The following is a 16,592-nucleotide window of genomic DNA, read 5'->3' as shown; positions in this document are numbered from 1 at the left end:
TTGGAATAGAGTTCAGGCAAACCGTGGGTGTGCTTGAGATAAGAAGTAGCATTTGGGTCCCTGCGGTCCTTTTCATTAGACAAGCTCTTTCTGCAGCTGACCTGACTCAGTCCTATTGCGGAAGGTTATTCTGACAATCCATTTCCAGGTGAGAAGAGCTCGGAGTGTGTTCTGAATACATTTATAAAGAATCATAGTCAAGAATTACTGATTTTCTACAGAGAGTTTTATTCCTTTCTACCTTTAGGGTTTCCACAGCAGGCCAGATTTGCCCTTGATGTAAACATCAGATCCTAAATGTGAAACCAAGTTTCAGAGGCCAAAGTCTCTTGATTAGACATATTTTAGTTGAGAGAAGATAATAAGAGTTCTCTACAATGAAAGATATTGAAGGTCCATTCTGAGCATTTACTATAGGATATATTATTCTCTGAGGCTGACGTTCAGATAAACGCCATCGAATGTACTTGATACAATTAGGCAGTTACAGCCTAAGCGAGCAGAGTAGAGTCGTTTCTTGAGTCTGAACTCCCCAATTCAAACTTCCTCTAACCTCAATCAGTTCAAGAATCCTCAAAGTCAACAGACTCAGTGTATGGATGGGACAGACCCCTTCACATTTGGTGAACTGGATCCTAAAGCAACAGATAGCAGTTTGAGTGTGTGTGTGTGTGTGTGTGTGTGTGTGTGTGTGCGCGCGTGTTGGTGGGGGCGTGGGGGAGGACAGAAAAGAAGACTACCCCCCACTGTATTACTGAGCACAATCCAGAGAGTGAGTCTCTGCATAAGCTGCACAAAAAGACACTGGAGCCAATGCATGACCTTGGGAAGTCTTCCTGCCCATCTCTGACTCAGTCTCCCCATCTGTACAAGAGGGCTAGTGAGGGAATTTTGGTCACATGGTTGTTGTGGCCATTAAATGGGTTAATTTATTTACGAACCTAGTACCCGGCATTAATAAGCTCTATTTAGACTGACGAGCTATCTTTATGATATAAATTATACATGTTATCTGAAAGAATTAGCAGTGAAGACCTATTTAATGTAGAGGGTCACAACCTAATTAAATCTCTGATATTGCTTCCCAATTTCTTTTGAATCTCCACCTGGTGTCTCTGTTTTGGGTCTTGCTGCTTCAGATCAATCCACCATCAGGCAGCAGAAATCATTATTCTCTTTCTGAATACTCCAGATCATTGCTCTTCTTTCAAAAATCCTAAATCACGTCCCATTCACATCCAACGCAAACTGCGATGCATGACATTCAAGGCATCCCATAATCCCATCTCGATTTAGCCTGCACGCCAGCTTCCTCTCTCAGACTACACTCCTCTGCCTTCTTCTGCATTAATGTTCTTGGAACGACCATTCCTCTTTGCCCAAAGGTGCCATTCATGAATGTTCATATTACACTAACTTTTCTTCCTTTGGCTTAAAACTTTCTTCTCCTAAAGTCTACTTGTGAAACATAAGTAATATCTGAAGAGATAACAAAACTGAAAGATAAAAAAAGATACTCCCTGTTGTTCTTGGAAAGTCTTTGTGAAGATACATGAAAAGTATGGATGCATTTATTTCTGATTTACTTCCAATATATCAATCTTGTAAGAACTCTGTTTCCTGCACTGAGTGACAAAAAGGGGACCTGTCTTACTTCAAGTCAACTCACCATTCACTCAACAATCCCTCCCCTTCTAAATCATCTCTCCTTCTCCCCATACCCCCATTTGATACCCACACCTATTCAAGAATTCCTTCTTAGCATTTCTAAAATAGGTCCTTTCTCCTCCATTGCCACAGTCCTGGCCTCACTGTTGTAAATCTGAACACTGACTTCTCCTCCTGCATCCAGCCATTACTCTGTGGTTTTGACAGGTCTCAGGTTTAAGGGAAATGTTTTAAAATGCTAGTTCATTTTGCCTATCAGCTGACTACCCTACAGCTGCTTCGCTATCTGTAGAGTATATGGGGCAAACTCCTTTGACAGGTGGAACCAGTTCCATTTTAGAAGCCTCAGTTACATTTTAGATGCCGGGCATGCCTGAGGAACTATGAGGACTGGAAGGTGAGTGCTGCAGCACTGTTAGAAAAGGGATTTCTTAGGGGCGCCTGGGTGGCTCAGCAGATTAAAGCCTCTGCCTTCGGCTCAGGTCATGATCTCAGGGTCCTGGGATCGAGCCCCCCATCGGGCTCTCTGCTCGGCGGGGAGACTGCTTCCTCCTCTCTCTCTGCCTCTCTGCCTTCTCGTGATCTGTCAAATAAATAAAATCTTTAAAAAAGAAAAAAAGAAAAGGGGTTTCTTGAAAGGACCAGGCAATCTAGGCAGGCAAGCATGAATCCGTTACACTGTTCCCCTTCAGGAGGGAAAAGGGCAGTCAGGAAGGGATGATTCTGACTGCAGCCAGTGCTTATACTTAGAATATTACCTTGTCATTTCCCCTGAAAACACACCTCGACTTGAAGGGAACTGACTACAGTAAGATAATCACACATTTTAAAGGTTAGTAAGAGGGGGAGGAAACCTTACAAATATTAAGAGAACAAAGTAACAGGATGCATGAGAAATCTGGGCCCCTTCACTTTTACCCGACATCATCACAGCCTTCTGGTCTTATGGACAAAGCAAGATAGTAAGGAGGGTGCTGAATGTTACTCACAAGCTAATGACACAATCTGGGAGCAATGGAGAGGGTTCTCCTTTTTATGTTGAGGGTATGGGTAGAGTACTGAAATCTCCCATGATGGCTTTGCTCTACTTTTTTTTTTTTTTTTTTAGATTTTATTTATTTATTTGACAGACAGAGATCACAAGTAGGCAGAGAGGCAGGCAGAGAGAAGAGGAAGCAGGATCCCTGCTGAGCAGAGAGCCTGATGTGGGGCTCAATCCCAGGACCCTGAGAACATGACCTGAGCTGAAGGCAGAGGCTTAACCTACTGAGCCACCCAGGCACCCCTCTTTGCTCTACTTTTAATGTGAACAAGCCATTTCTCCTCAGAAGGCTTTAATCTCCTTATCTGTCAATGAGTCTTGAACTTCAGGATTATTCACACACAAAAATGGAAAAGTAAGGATTCTGTGTAGAAGCCCCATTGTTCTTTTCCAAGGCTTTAGAGAACATCACTCTGCAGCCGTTGATGCAACTTTCCTGTGTGGCTCACAATCAAAGCAAGGGAGTCCCTGTGCGGAGCTGCACACGTAGGGATACTCCAACAGGTACTTCAGTCACAAAGCTCCTTCCTTATCTGTCACATCTGAAAAATAGAAGAATCTGCCTCCTCTGAACAAGGCTCCATCACAGGAAAACACGGGAAGGTAACAAAGTTCTAGGCTTACCCTAGATGCAATGTGAGGTCTGTGAATCTACTGAAAGTTGAGACAAATTGTGGACAATAATTTGGAGGGAGGAAGGGAAAAAAAACACCCCTCTAACCCTAACTGAATCTTGCTGAGCATACAGACAAAAGAGCTGGGACGTACAAAGATAGAATTAAAATAAGGGGGTCACTGAATTAGATTTAATATTTATAACCATAATTCACTCAAATAAATAGATTCTGACTTCTGATTTGTCTGATCATAATTCAAAGTCTCTTTACGTGAGATCTATGAACACTGTTCTTCACAGGAGTTACTCTGGGTAACGTGTTTACCTCTTCCTGCCCTCTTGCCCTGGCTCTTTGCATTTTGTGCTTGGGGAGGAGAAAAATAAGATCTAGCTGGAAGGCTGTGGACCAAGGCATTTTTGCCTGGGTAAGCAGCGAAATGCGTACGTCCTGGAGTCGGTAAGAAGGGGACGCCGTGTGGTAAAAAGACAGTGAACATCAAGCTAGCTTTCAGAAGCTGTGAGTTCAAAGCCACCTCTCTCAGGAATCTCCATCTGCCCTTCAGTCTCTTCTCTGGGCAAGTGCACATAGTCATTGGTCAATGAATATTACACTTTGAAACAACAACTAAAAAAAAAAAAAGTGATTTTATTCTTGCTTGTTAACTCGCTTATTCTCATTCCATATTTTAACATTTTCCAGAAGGTCGTATAGTTGGAATCATACCACAGGTACACTTATGTGTCCTTAATTTTAATTAAAAGCGAAGTTGACATTCGGGAATATTCTGTGGATGGTAGATGTGAAACTCCTCTCAAGTCACTGGCCTAGAGGACTGCCAATGCCCATTTCTTTTTGGCATCATTTCAAATGTCTGTAACTCTAAGGAAATGGAGACTACCTAAGGAATATTTTAAGATTGAGTAAGAGTTACAGAATAATAAAGCCAAAAAAGTCTTAATCATTGGTTGCTCGTTATCTTCCATGGTACAGGCACTTTGTGAGTTGGTTACTACTTCTCACCCGAAGTATTCAGAACAATTCTATAAATAATGGTCATTTTGTGAATGATGAAACTATGGTGCGCTGAGGGAGACGTTCTCGTGAAGGTCACTTTATAGTTGTTCATTGAAGTTAAACATGTAGGAATGTCTGATGCCTTGACCTGGCTCTTTTTCATTCTTGAAGCCTCATCTTTTTTCTTAACTGGAATCAGACCTTACTTTTGTTGCCTCTGATGCTTTAAAGATGGTTGGTACCTCTGCAAAACTAGGTTTTCTGATGACTAATTATAACCTTGAAAATGAAGGTCACCACCTGTCCTTCAGGGGCAGTTGAGGAAATATCTCTACATATTCTATTCCTTAATAAGCTCTTATACAATAAATAATGCATATACCATGGCCTGTATCAGACCTCATCAAAAAAGATGGAATTCCCACCAATTTACCCATGTAACTGACTCAGGATCAACAACAGTGTGTGATTAACTGTGTACTTCTACTTGAGAGTTGTCTGTTTTGTTCAGGGACACCAGCACACTGTTACAGTGTTTATGAAGGTGCTAGGAGCTATGTCTGATGTGTGGGCTAATAAAGGACACACAACCAGGGCTATGGCTTCAAATAATGATTGATCTGGAAAATACAAATGAAGAAATCAAGGTATTAAAAAAAAATCTGGTTTATCACTATCCAAGCATGGTGGAACATGTTTGCAGGTATGATTGGTTAGGGAACATGAGAGTCTATTTTGAAGAAGCTCAGAAAATCTTCCAGAACTCATTAAGAGAGAAAGTATCCAGGATGAAAATTTATTTCAAGGACAATACATTTAGTTTTAGAGAGAATGTATAATTTGGAAGAACTTCCTCTTCTGTTTCTTAAAATTTTCCACTTCTTAGCCCCTAGGGGACTGTACTTAAATTCTAAGAGTGTTGTCTTAAAGCAGTAAGTAGAAGGAGGTAAAAGAACTAGAAAACTGTGAGTGCACCTAGCACTTTCTGCAACAACACCCTTGGCCAGACACAAGAACACTTACTGTGGGTACCGAAAGCATAGACATTGATATTATTGGTTATACCAATACTGGTACTGATGCTTGACACCAGCATGGTAGGGTCTGCCAATTTCTTCTCCTTCTGTTTGTGCTCAAAAGAAGAGGAAAATGGCAGATGCAATGGGTTATCAAAATAACTAGTTTAATGATCATGCAGGAAATACTTTCTTGGGACTCATACATTTATTTAGAGGGAAAAAAACAATGATGGATGAGTGAACTGAATTTTCACAGAAACTCTGAGCAACAGGTCGAAGGACTAATTTAAAAAAATATTTGCACACATGTTTAGGATGGATATTAGTAATATATAACCTATTTTAAAACAAAATGTAATATAAGTAAAATGTATCTTTTTAAGCTTAGGTATTAGCAGTATTGGTTTTCATTTTACTGTATATACAAAGAAAGAGAGATGAGCCCCTAAGATTTCAGTGTTGTTCAGTGTCATCCTAAAGTATTCACTGCTTGAAAAGATTGAATTCATTTTGCAATCATTGTTTCACCTTAAAATATCTATAAAATTGATTAAGTGTACCTGTTAAGTGATATCAAGTGGAAAGTTGGGTCTAGAATAATGCATATCACTAATTGGCTAAACATAATTACCATGCCACTTTCCAATTTATAAAATATTCTACACATATTTCCTCATTCTGGACTATCTATCTTATTTCATTTTACAGAAGAAGAAACGTAGGTCCAGTTGAAATGACTTTCCCAACTTCATAATGAAGATTATTTTGCAGTTTGCAATCCTGCCTTCCAACTTCACAGTCTTTGTTTGCTGCATTGTATTATGCAGGAGGTAGAATCTTGAATTGATGCTCTCTGTATCTGTTTTAATCTTTAATATTTTTAAAGAATATAATGTAATAAAAAATTTGAAAGCATATTTAAGTATATAAACTATGATTAAGTGTAAGAGTACTCTTATTATGTTAAATATTTTATTTGTGTGTTTGTTCAGAAAGAGAGCTTAAGCAAGGGTGGGGCAGAGGGAGAGAATCTCAAGCAGACTCTGCAATGAGCATGGAATCCAATACCGGGCTTGATCCCATGGCCCTGAGATCATGACCAGAGCTGAAATCAGGAGTTAGATGCTCAACTGATTGAGCCACCCAGCTACCCTTTCCTATTATGTTCTTACATTTGCCTGTATGAGTTTTCTTACAGAGACTGAGACAGGTCCTATTGGATCATAAGAACACAGCCTGAATTAGCACCAAAACACTGATTTTATTAATATTTGAGTAGCAAGTACATACTTTAATTTATTTAAATATATTTTATATTTATATAATACATATTCTTAATAATTTTATTAAATATTTATATATTTATATATAAATATATAATATATTATATTTAGTAATTGTATTAAATATATTTATTTAAATATAACAGGTATATACAGATACATGTATATGTATATACACATAAGTGTGTGTATATATGTATTGTGTGTGTGTGTGTGTGTGTGTGTGTGTGTGTATCTTTACCCCAAAGTAGGGACTCCGACTAATTTTCTTCTAGAACTGAAAGGAGAGAGGATGTGTAAAGTGGAATATCTCCTTGGTGTCAGACCAAGTCTGAGCCTCTTGATGGAAGCATAGCTAGACTTATTCCTTCCCGTGGAATTCTGAAGGAGAATCAGTCCATGAGTTTTGGTGGTCTTGCTATATAGAATAGGGTCATTATGTAGGATGACATAGCTAGAATCTGGGGCTATTTGGTCTTAATCATGGAAGTTCAAAATCCTATCATATCTACCTATCTCTCTATCTCACTCTTCTTTTCTGAGTAACCAAACTTACAGATGGCTCTTACACATGGAAGAATATTATTCTTGTCTTGACTCATGTATAATGGACTGAAGTGGATCTTGGGAAACCAGAGGGGAGACTGACCCTGAGCTTTAAGGAGGAGCTGCTGGGTGGTGAACTCAGAGAGATGGCGAGAAGTTGAGAAAAAGAGAATGGGTTTTAGAAATAATTAGGGAGTAGATGCTTCAGGTGATGTGGGCTAAGATGGAAAAGTTCAGAGAGAGGCTCAAGATTCTGGCTTGGGTAACTCTGAATCCTGAGATTCTTAAAAGACAAAATCTGTGAGAGAAGTACCTCCCTCAACACAGCTGGGTTTTCCTCCTCAAGACATTTTCAAGAGAATGATGTTAAATTATAATATGTCAAATCTTATGGAAGCAACTAAAATAGTACTTAGAAAAGAAGATCTAGTGGCCATAGGGATACTGTATTGAATTAATATATTTTATAATAAATGCATACACATAAAGAAGAAAAAGAAAACTCAATTTAAATAACAATGGATGAGAACCTTGAAAAGCTATTCAGTACAGATGATTTTCAAGTGGCCCTCATGTTTATGAAAATGTACTTAACATCATTGGGCATTTAGGAGATAAAATTTGAAACCACAATAAGGTAGCCCCAAGAGTGCCTAACTTTAAAAGAGCCAACAATACCAAGTTTTAAGGAAAATGTACAAGAACTTGAGTTCTTCCATACACAGTATGGAATCATGGAAAATGATTGTCACCACTTTTGAGAACTCCTAGCTACATTTTAAAGTTAAATAAAAGTAAACTCTACAACACAGAGATTTCACTTCTAAAAATGTGTGCTCAGATCCACAAAAACATCCTGAAGAAAATGTTCAGAGCACTGGAAACAGCCTAAATCTGCATCTCCTGTAGAATGGTTAAGTAAATCATTGTTTTTTCCTCATAAAAAGGACACACATTCATGAAAAACTGTACTCTCTTGCATGCAGTAATATTGATGGATTTTAGACATACAATTGAGTAAAATGGCCCACACAAAAGAAACAAATGCCTTGTGATTTTATTTCTATGAACTTCAGAACTAGGAACAAGTATTCTAAAGTGATAGAGGTCACGATTTTGGTAAATTTGGGGTTATATTGTCTCAAAGGGGGGGCGTATGGCTGATAGGTCGACGCAAATACCCCAATTTTTGATTTGTGTCTTATTTTTTTTATTTTTCTGATTTTGGTAGTTTCATGAATTTTGGTGGTTTCATGAATGTGTATGTACTTAATATTTTCTGAGTTGTCTGTCTAAGATTTTGACACCTTATTAGTAGGTCCGTGCCCCAATAAAAAACAGGCAGAGAAAACAGTTACTTATAAAGGAGAGAGCTATCAACTGACTTAAGATGCTCCCGAAAAAAAAAAAAAATTCTGCCAAGCAGGTAAGAAAAGTCCCTTGGATTAAATGATGGAAACTGACGATTGGTTTGGAAGAACAATTTGAGAGAAATAGTTCAGTATGAAGGTTGCTGTTTGTGGAGTAGAAAGGAAAGAGGGTGAGTGAGCTTGTCTCTTGGGCTTTCCGGGTCTAAAAGAGGGGAGAGAAATGGGGAGAGGCCAAGGAGCAAAGGAAAGAGGTGAGGTTTTATTTGTTTGCTTTGAAAAAAATCACTATATGTTTGAGGGAATGAAATGTGTGAACCCAGACTGGTCTCCACTTCCCAGAATGGAAGGTAATGAAGGTAAGAAGAGACACTGGAATCCAGTATTAGGTCAACTAACTTGGCCTTATGGTTGGGAAACAGGAGGGAGGGTCTGGGAGTGATAAAGGATAGAAGCAGGAAAATGTTCACCTTTATCCCAGAAGGCTGACCTATAGCTTGCATAGTTCTGATAAGGACCAAACATGAACTTGTTGCTACATTCTTAAAGGGTCTCATGGCTGCCTGTTCATCTCACAAAGAGTTAATGTCCAAGAACTGAATGACAAGCCTCAGAACAATCTTTTTGTTTGTTTGTTTGTTTGTTTGTTTTTAAAGATTTTATTTATTTATTTGACAGACAGAGATCACAAGTAGGCAGAGAGGCAGACGGAGAGAGAGGGGGAAGCAGGCTCCCTGCTGAGCAGAGAGCCCAATGTGGGGCTCAATCCCAGGACCCTGGGGTCATGACCTGAGCTGAAGGCAGAGGCCTAACCCACTGAGTCACCAAGGTGACCACAGAGTTAGTTTTAAGATTAGAAATTCCAATAAGACATTTATGATCTAATACTTTCTGCATGTCTGCATCGCCCTTGAGCCCTGAGCATATAACCACCAACCAGCTTCACACAGCAAAAGTGCAGCTCTTTCTGCCCATGGGTCCTGTCTCTGTGCTCCTTCAATAAACTTACTAAGTTGTACTGTAAAACATCTCAAGAATTCTTTCTTGACCATGGCACATAACGACCCCACAACAGGAGAGCCTACTCGAGGCACGAAAGCTTCAAATATTACCTGAAGTTCAGAGTGACTCACTTGAGTGAGTGTGTGAGAATATTTAGTAAGATTTCTAAAGCCTCATCCTGTTGACTCCTGTGGACTGAGATGTGAAGTTGGGCCAGTGAAAAGTTGACTAAAGGAATTAACACTCAAAGGCTAATTACCAATGAGAAGGGGATTATTTAAATTTATCACTTGAACAGATAGAAAGAAATTAATACCTCAGAGAATTAAGAATTAAGATCCAACAGAGATATAGGAGATTATTAAATGAATTACAAACTTTTTTACAAGGATAATGTAAGGGATAAATTTATGTAAAAAGAAGGATTATCATCAAAAGAAATTATCATTGTAACAATTCAAGTTAAATAGCCCCACACAGGTACAGAACAGCTGAACTACAATGAAAATACTTTATTTTGAACAGGGAGTCAACCATCAATTGTTTCTGTATTGTTTTATTTTGTTTTGCTTTTTTTTTTGTCAGCTAAATTCAAACTTGGTTATATTTTCCAAATATATCTACATATACCTATATCTGCGGGTGCTCAGCTTGCCTAGTTTTGGTAAGGCTCAGAGGAGAGGCAGCTCTGGGATTGGGAAAGAGGACATGATAAGACACTCCCTTGGAGTGGGTCTGAGGGGTTATCAAAGGCTAAGACAGGGACTGAAAGGTACAGTTTCTCACCAGATAGAGTTTCTCATTTAGCCATTCTTCTTCTTTTTTTTTTTTAAAAAACATTTCTTTTTTTTTTTTTTTAAAGATTTTATTTATTTATTTGACAGAGATCACAAGTAGGCAGAGAGACAGGCAGAGAGAGAGGAGGAAGCAGGCTCCCTTCTGCGCAGAGAGCCCTATGTGGGGCTAGATTCCAGAACCCTGGGATCATGACCTGAGCCGAAGGCAGAGGCTTTAACCCTACTGAGCCACCCAGGTGCCCCAGCCATTCTTCTTTTAAGCCTCTTTAGTTGATCTGGAAATGTAACAAGAACCACAGCTATCCGGCATGGTTTTCATCAAACCAGAACCATGAATTGGAAGAGTCTGTTTCATTTTCCAGTTTGTGTGCAGGACGCCCTGTATCTGAAATGGTGCCATAGCTCCTTCAACACACAAACTACTACTTAATGTTACAGGTTCTGTAATAGTGACGGAGGGCATTGGGTGTGCTGTGTGAGGGAGACACAGTCCTCTCACTCCCAATCTACAGGTCAGTGAGGAAGTTCACAGGCGAGGGGAAAACTGTAATTCAACTTTAATAAGAATTTTGGTAAAAGCCATTTCCAGTTACGATGAACATATTGAAGGGCAACGAGTCCCACTGGACACGGAGTAAGAATCCCTTGAAGAGATTTCACATAAGCCACATGATCAAAGACGTCAAAACTGACAGCAGAGGAAATGGGGCCGATTGTTGGAAATACTTAACTCGGAGTACTGATGGGGCGCGCTCCTCTCCACTCTGCAAAAGTGGGAAAACTCCCTGACAACGTTTCCTCCGGTCCGTTGCGATCCTGCCAAGCAGCAGATCACCTCCAGCAAGGTCAAAGGGAGTAAAGGGAAGAAAAGGATAAAGAAACACCTACCATTGTAAGTGAGTCCTTTCCTTCCAGAAGGTACATTAATTTAGTGCTACAAGTGGGAAATCAGAGTTCATGGGGTTTCTAACAAGTTTATAGGATGGTGACTTGTTTGGCTTTGTCTTCTTTTTAAATTATTATTATTTGTTAGTTTGGTTGGTTGGCTTCGTTTTTGGCAGAGGCCATAAAAATTGAACCATGTAAACAGGAGCTGAAGTTAATTGATCTCGAAAGGATATTTTGTAAATGGATTATTTCAACTTTACTTAATTAGATTAAACTTAAGAATATGTCCTGAAGGATCGGGTGGTCTGGCTCCAGAAGGCAGAGGCCACAAATCTGAGTGAAACCAAAGCTCGGTTCTTAGGGCATTTCCATGTGACCCTCCTCTTCAGGAGAAGTGTATGGAGAGCTCAAAAATATTCAAAAAATTAGAGGAAAAGCAAAGGGTTAAGTAGCGATTCTCAAAGTGCGTAAGAAAAAGATTCCTTTTAAAAAATGACATGAATTCTAAGTTTTACATGAACATGTTTTGTGTGTTTTTGTTGAATGGATCTTCAATGTCTCCTTCATCTCAGATATGTGGCTGGGTGTGACCGGGAAAGAAAATCTCCTTGCCTGTGTCGCAAGAGATTACGTGTTCATTCTCACACTGGGAGGGAGAATGAAGATGAGAAATTGGTTTTGCATTGAAACAACTGAGATCTAAGTAATATAAGCTTTCCAGTAAGTCAGTTTTATAGCCATTCTGAAGAATATAATTCTAAGGAATGTTTGGGGTGTTACTAATATATGTAACAGAGAGAAATTTTTGAAATGCTGCCCAAGACAGGTGACTAGAATAATTTTTTAAGAACCTCAATATCCACAAACCTTAAAGTTCCCATAGAACAAAGCAGGACTCCTTAGGACAGACTTGGTCTTCGGAGGTCTAGATTTGAGCACAGACACCCCCACTGAGTAGCTTGGTCACCTCGGATGATTTATTAACCTCCGTAAATCTCAGTTTCTTAAATTATAAAAAGTGCATAATATGCACTGGAAGTCTTCTGAAGACAACAAATAATATATGATTATCACCATGTTCTTAGCCCTGCTAATGTGTGCCAGGATCATATTTCCCTTAATACTCAAGTTATAATGCCTCAATCTTGCCAAATCAGCAGAAACTCTAGCATTTTTTTTTTTAAAGGCCAACTGCCCTCACTATTCTTGAGAATCCGTATGTCTGCTGATCTTGTCTATACATCAGAAATTCTTATTGCTTCTAGATTGCCACCTGTGAAAAACAACAGACGCTCTGACATAACCCCTAAGAATGGACTCTACTACCAGACTGACACCAGGAAATCCCATCATGGAGTCCCAAGTCAACCTCAGCTGCATCTTGACCAAGAGTGGTGGGGTGCCAAGACCAAGACCCCTCTGCCGATGCCTGGCAGCCTGCAGTGACGGGGTTGCTGCTGAGCTACTCGCTTTAGCCTGGTGCTCTGGTCTTCCACTGTGATTATTTCCCTGGGTTTTGTGATTCTCAAGCTGTAAGAAATCTACCACAACCACACTGCCAAGGGTCTGATCTTAGAATCTTTTTATAACTGTAGCATTCCCTGCTGAAGAACCACCAGTATAATTTCTGTCTCTACAGATCTGTCTACTCTGAAAATTTCATACTAGCAGAAAGATACAATATGTAGTTCCTTCTGATTAGCTGTTTTTATTTAGCAAGCTGGGTGAATGTTTTCAAGGGTCATCCATTTCATAGCAACAGTTACCTAATTCCCATGGCTGGCCTGATATTTAATATGAGTCTATCCATCAGGCCCAACACTGCTCAGGCACACACATGCAAAAGCATGCCTCTGTCTTCTACATGATGGGAGAGGTCAAGTCATATGGGAAAGCCTTAACTGGATTTTAAGGGTTGTACACCAGGAAGCTTGGATCCTGGTCCAGGGATCTACCTTTAACTAAAAATGTGTGCTAGGCCACACTATTTTCCTTCTCTGGAACACAATTTTCTATTCTGTAAAGTAGATTGGATTTAATAACACTGGTAGCTTTGAAAAAAAATTGAATTACTAGAATCTCTTTTTGTTTTGTTCTTCATTTTTTTGTTTGTTTGTTTGTTTTTGTTTTTTTTAAGTCGACCAGCAATTCTTTTGCCCCCTACATAAAACCTTTGAGAGTTGAACTGCTCTGGTTGAAGCCTTTACTTTTTATGAATGTTACTGCCTCTTGGCTCCAAATCTGTCCTTTACTCTCTGTTCTGTGGATAACTGAGCTGGACCCTGGAAGTGTTTCATTTCAGCATTTTGCGTGCATTTGGATTTTTCAGCGGTGACACTGCAAGGGAAAGGGGTTTCTCTTCCTGGTTCTGGGATACTTCTAATTTAATCTTCTTACTCGCTTTCCATGGGAGCCAGTGGCATGTCTTGGGGAGATTGAGTGAGGCTTACTTCAGTCACATTCTGGCCACTTGTTTGTGGACTTCCCATTAAATTTCAGAGTCTTCTGGGGACATTGTCAGGGAGGGCCTGGGCACTCCAGCACTGGCTTTCCACACTGGGCCTCTCTGCATCCTACAGGGGCCTTTCCTGCTCTCCATGCCCAGCTGCAAGTCTCTAGCCTCCAGACCCCTTGCATCAGGAAAGGGCTTTCCCTCCATGCCAGTCCAAGCTGTGGTTCCTTGTCTGACGGCCTCAGCCCAGCAACAGTGGACCAGTTCTGGCCCAGAACAGCCAAGTGAATATCATCTTTTGAGTTTTAACCACAACTTCTCCAACAAAGTCTAAATCCCAACCTTGGTGAAGGCTACCCACATCCACGTTTATTTTTCCGTCGGGTACCTTTCCTTGAGTCTAAGTTATTTAGAGTTTTTTTCACCCTTTAAAGTCAAACGATAATTTTTGATATTAAATATCCCATTTGAAGTACTGTGTTGTATCTACTTCCTGAGCAGACCCAGTCTAAGACAAAGCTGACATGGGAGAAGAAACAAGAAATCTGTCCACTTGCCACTCCTGTTCACCTAGGGGAAGCATATGGAGGGTTAACAGAGAGATACAGTATGAAAACCAAGGGACTGAATAATTTTTCAGCCCTTCTACCTGGACATTGTCAGGTCTATAATGGCGGCAGGTGTAGGGAACTCAGGTTGACAAAAGTTTTTGTCTGCAGAGATTGATGAAATCCATCATCCCCTCACCAGCACTGCTCTGCAGCAGGAAGTTCACTCAACCTCGAATCAGGAGATTTGGGTTTACAACTTGGATCCACAACTAAGAGATATACTTAGTCAGAATATGGGATCTGTGTGAGCTTTAGTGTCTACATTTATAATTTGGGATGTGTAACCTTGTCTAGTGATTTTACAGGATTTTTACAAAGATCATTACAATAGCATACAATGGCATTTAACTGTATACCATGGTCATCAGTTATAATAGTGGTTGTGATATCTTCTGGTTTTGTTATCACAATCTTTCTTATTTGTCATATTGAAAAATAGAATCTTCGGAAAAATCCAGAATTTACCTAAGATCGCATCACTGAGAGGCTCCTCTTTGTGTTTGTTTAAAGTAATATGATTTCTTCATAATATGTTTTAATAACATATAGGAAAATCATCCCAGAATTATCTACCATATATACTGTCATGTTTTGAATTAGTATCTCTAAGGAAATATCATTTGTAAATGTATAGACACTAATTTTGTACAACTTATTCAAACTTTACATTAAACAGTTACGATTTTTAACAAAGACTTCTGATATTCTCATTTTCACCAGAAGAGGCCACTATGATCCAACTTAATGGGTTTATTATCACATTGACTAATTCCATTTGGTTTAGAAAATTGCCAGGCATTTTACAAGGCAGTAATTAGGACTCTGTCTTGCTTTTCTTTACTCTCCGTTAGAGAAGAGCCACCTCTTCCATCCGAGAGGAGTGATTGTAGACACTCTCTTCGAATTCCTTGGAAGAAGTCAGCATTTGAGAGGTAGACAGACATAGATTCACATCTCGGTTCTACCACAAAAACAGGCTGCCAGCGTTCACTTGTACAGGAAAGAAAATGACAGTATCTCCCTTGTTTCTCTTCTACAAGAACAGATGAGCTAATGTCATTAAAATACTAAAAAGAGCACCTGGTCTATGCCTGGACTGCTGAAATTTACACTTTCTGCTTTTCTTATTTTTGCTCTTTGGGAGGGACATTCATGTTTCTCTTATAAGAAATGGCAGAGAATACCAGCCTGGGAACCTTGATCTGGCTATTAAATCCGTCCTTGAAATGAGCTGACTTGCCCTTAGAAGTGCTTATGGAAAGTCAGTGTTTCCAGCCAAATATGGAAGAGCATGGCTTCAAAGTTCATAATAACTTGTTTTCAGTTTTGAGGAGATTTCTAAAATTACATTTTTAGAAATCTACTACATGCCCAGCACTGTCTTAAAGTCAGAGCAATGTGTACTCATGTATCTATTAAAAAAAATAAATAAATAAAAGTTATATATTCCACTTGAAAGTCTCTTAGTCATCCTTGGCATTTTTTCATGATATTAGAATGGAGATATATATCTCCATATTTTATATATATATATATATATATCTCATATTATAAATATTAACCTTTAACAATAAGATTATCATAATATTTAATTATATTTAATAGAATGATAATTCTCCAGTGATTTGAAACCCCCACTATTCATTTAAAAATAAATGAACAAGCTCTTCTTCAGTATAGAAAACTTTTATTTTCCCTTCTCCTTGGAATTCATAGTTCATTTCCATTTCTCTATAATTTCCATTCTCATGTATTATATTTCTAAGTTTAAAAGTCTTTTACTGATCACTCTGTCATATAATTAGATGTGCATATTAATTGGAATTTTTATATTTATTTTATTTCCTGAAACTTGTACATTATAAATTTCCTCTGAATTGAGTTAAAGAAATATTACTGTTATCAATAGTACCCAGTTAACCAAAATGACACAGGTGTATGGCAAAATTTTATTGTTGTGAAAGTGGAGATCTTTTAGTGAAATAAAGCCTGATTCAAAATCCCATTTAATAAAAAGAAGCATGTAGCAAAACTCTATAATAATCTGGCGATGATCATGTTATCTTGTTCTGGAGATAGAAAAAGTAATTGTGTTTACAAGAAGATAAGAGGGGTGCCTGGGTGGTTCAGAGGGTTAAGCCTCTGCCTTCGGCTCAGGTCATGATCTCAGGGTCCTGGGATCAAGCTCCGCATCGGGCTCTCTGATCAGCGGGGAGCCTGCTTTCCCCCACTCTCTGCCTGCCTCTTTGTCTACTTGTGATCTCTGTCTGCCAAATAAATAAATAA

This window comes from Mustela erminea, chromosome 7, assembly GCF_009829155.1.
Source record: "Mustela erminea isolate mMusErm1 chromosome 7, mMusErm1.Pri, whole genome shotgun sequence".
Taxonomy (NCBI): domain Eukaryota; kingdom Metazoa; phylum Chordata; class Mammalia; order Carnivora; family Mustelidae; genus Mustela; species Mustela erminea.
This window is presented reverse-complemented; position numbering follows the sequence as displayed.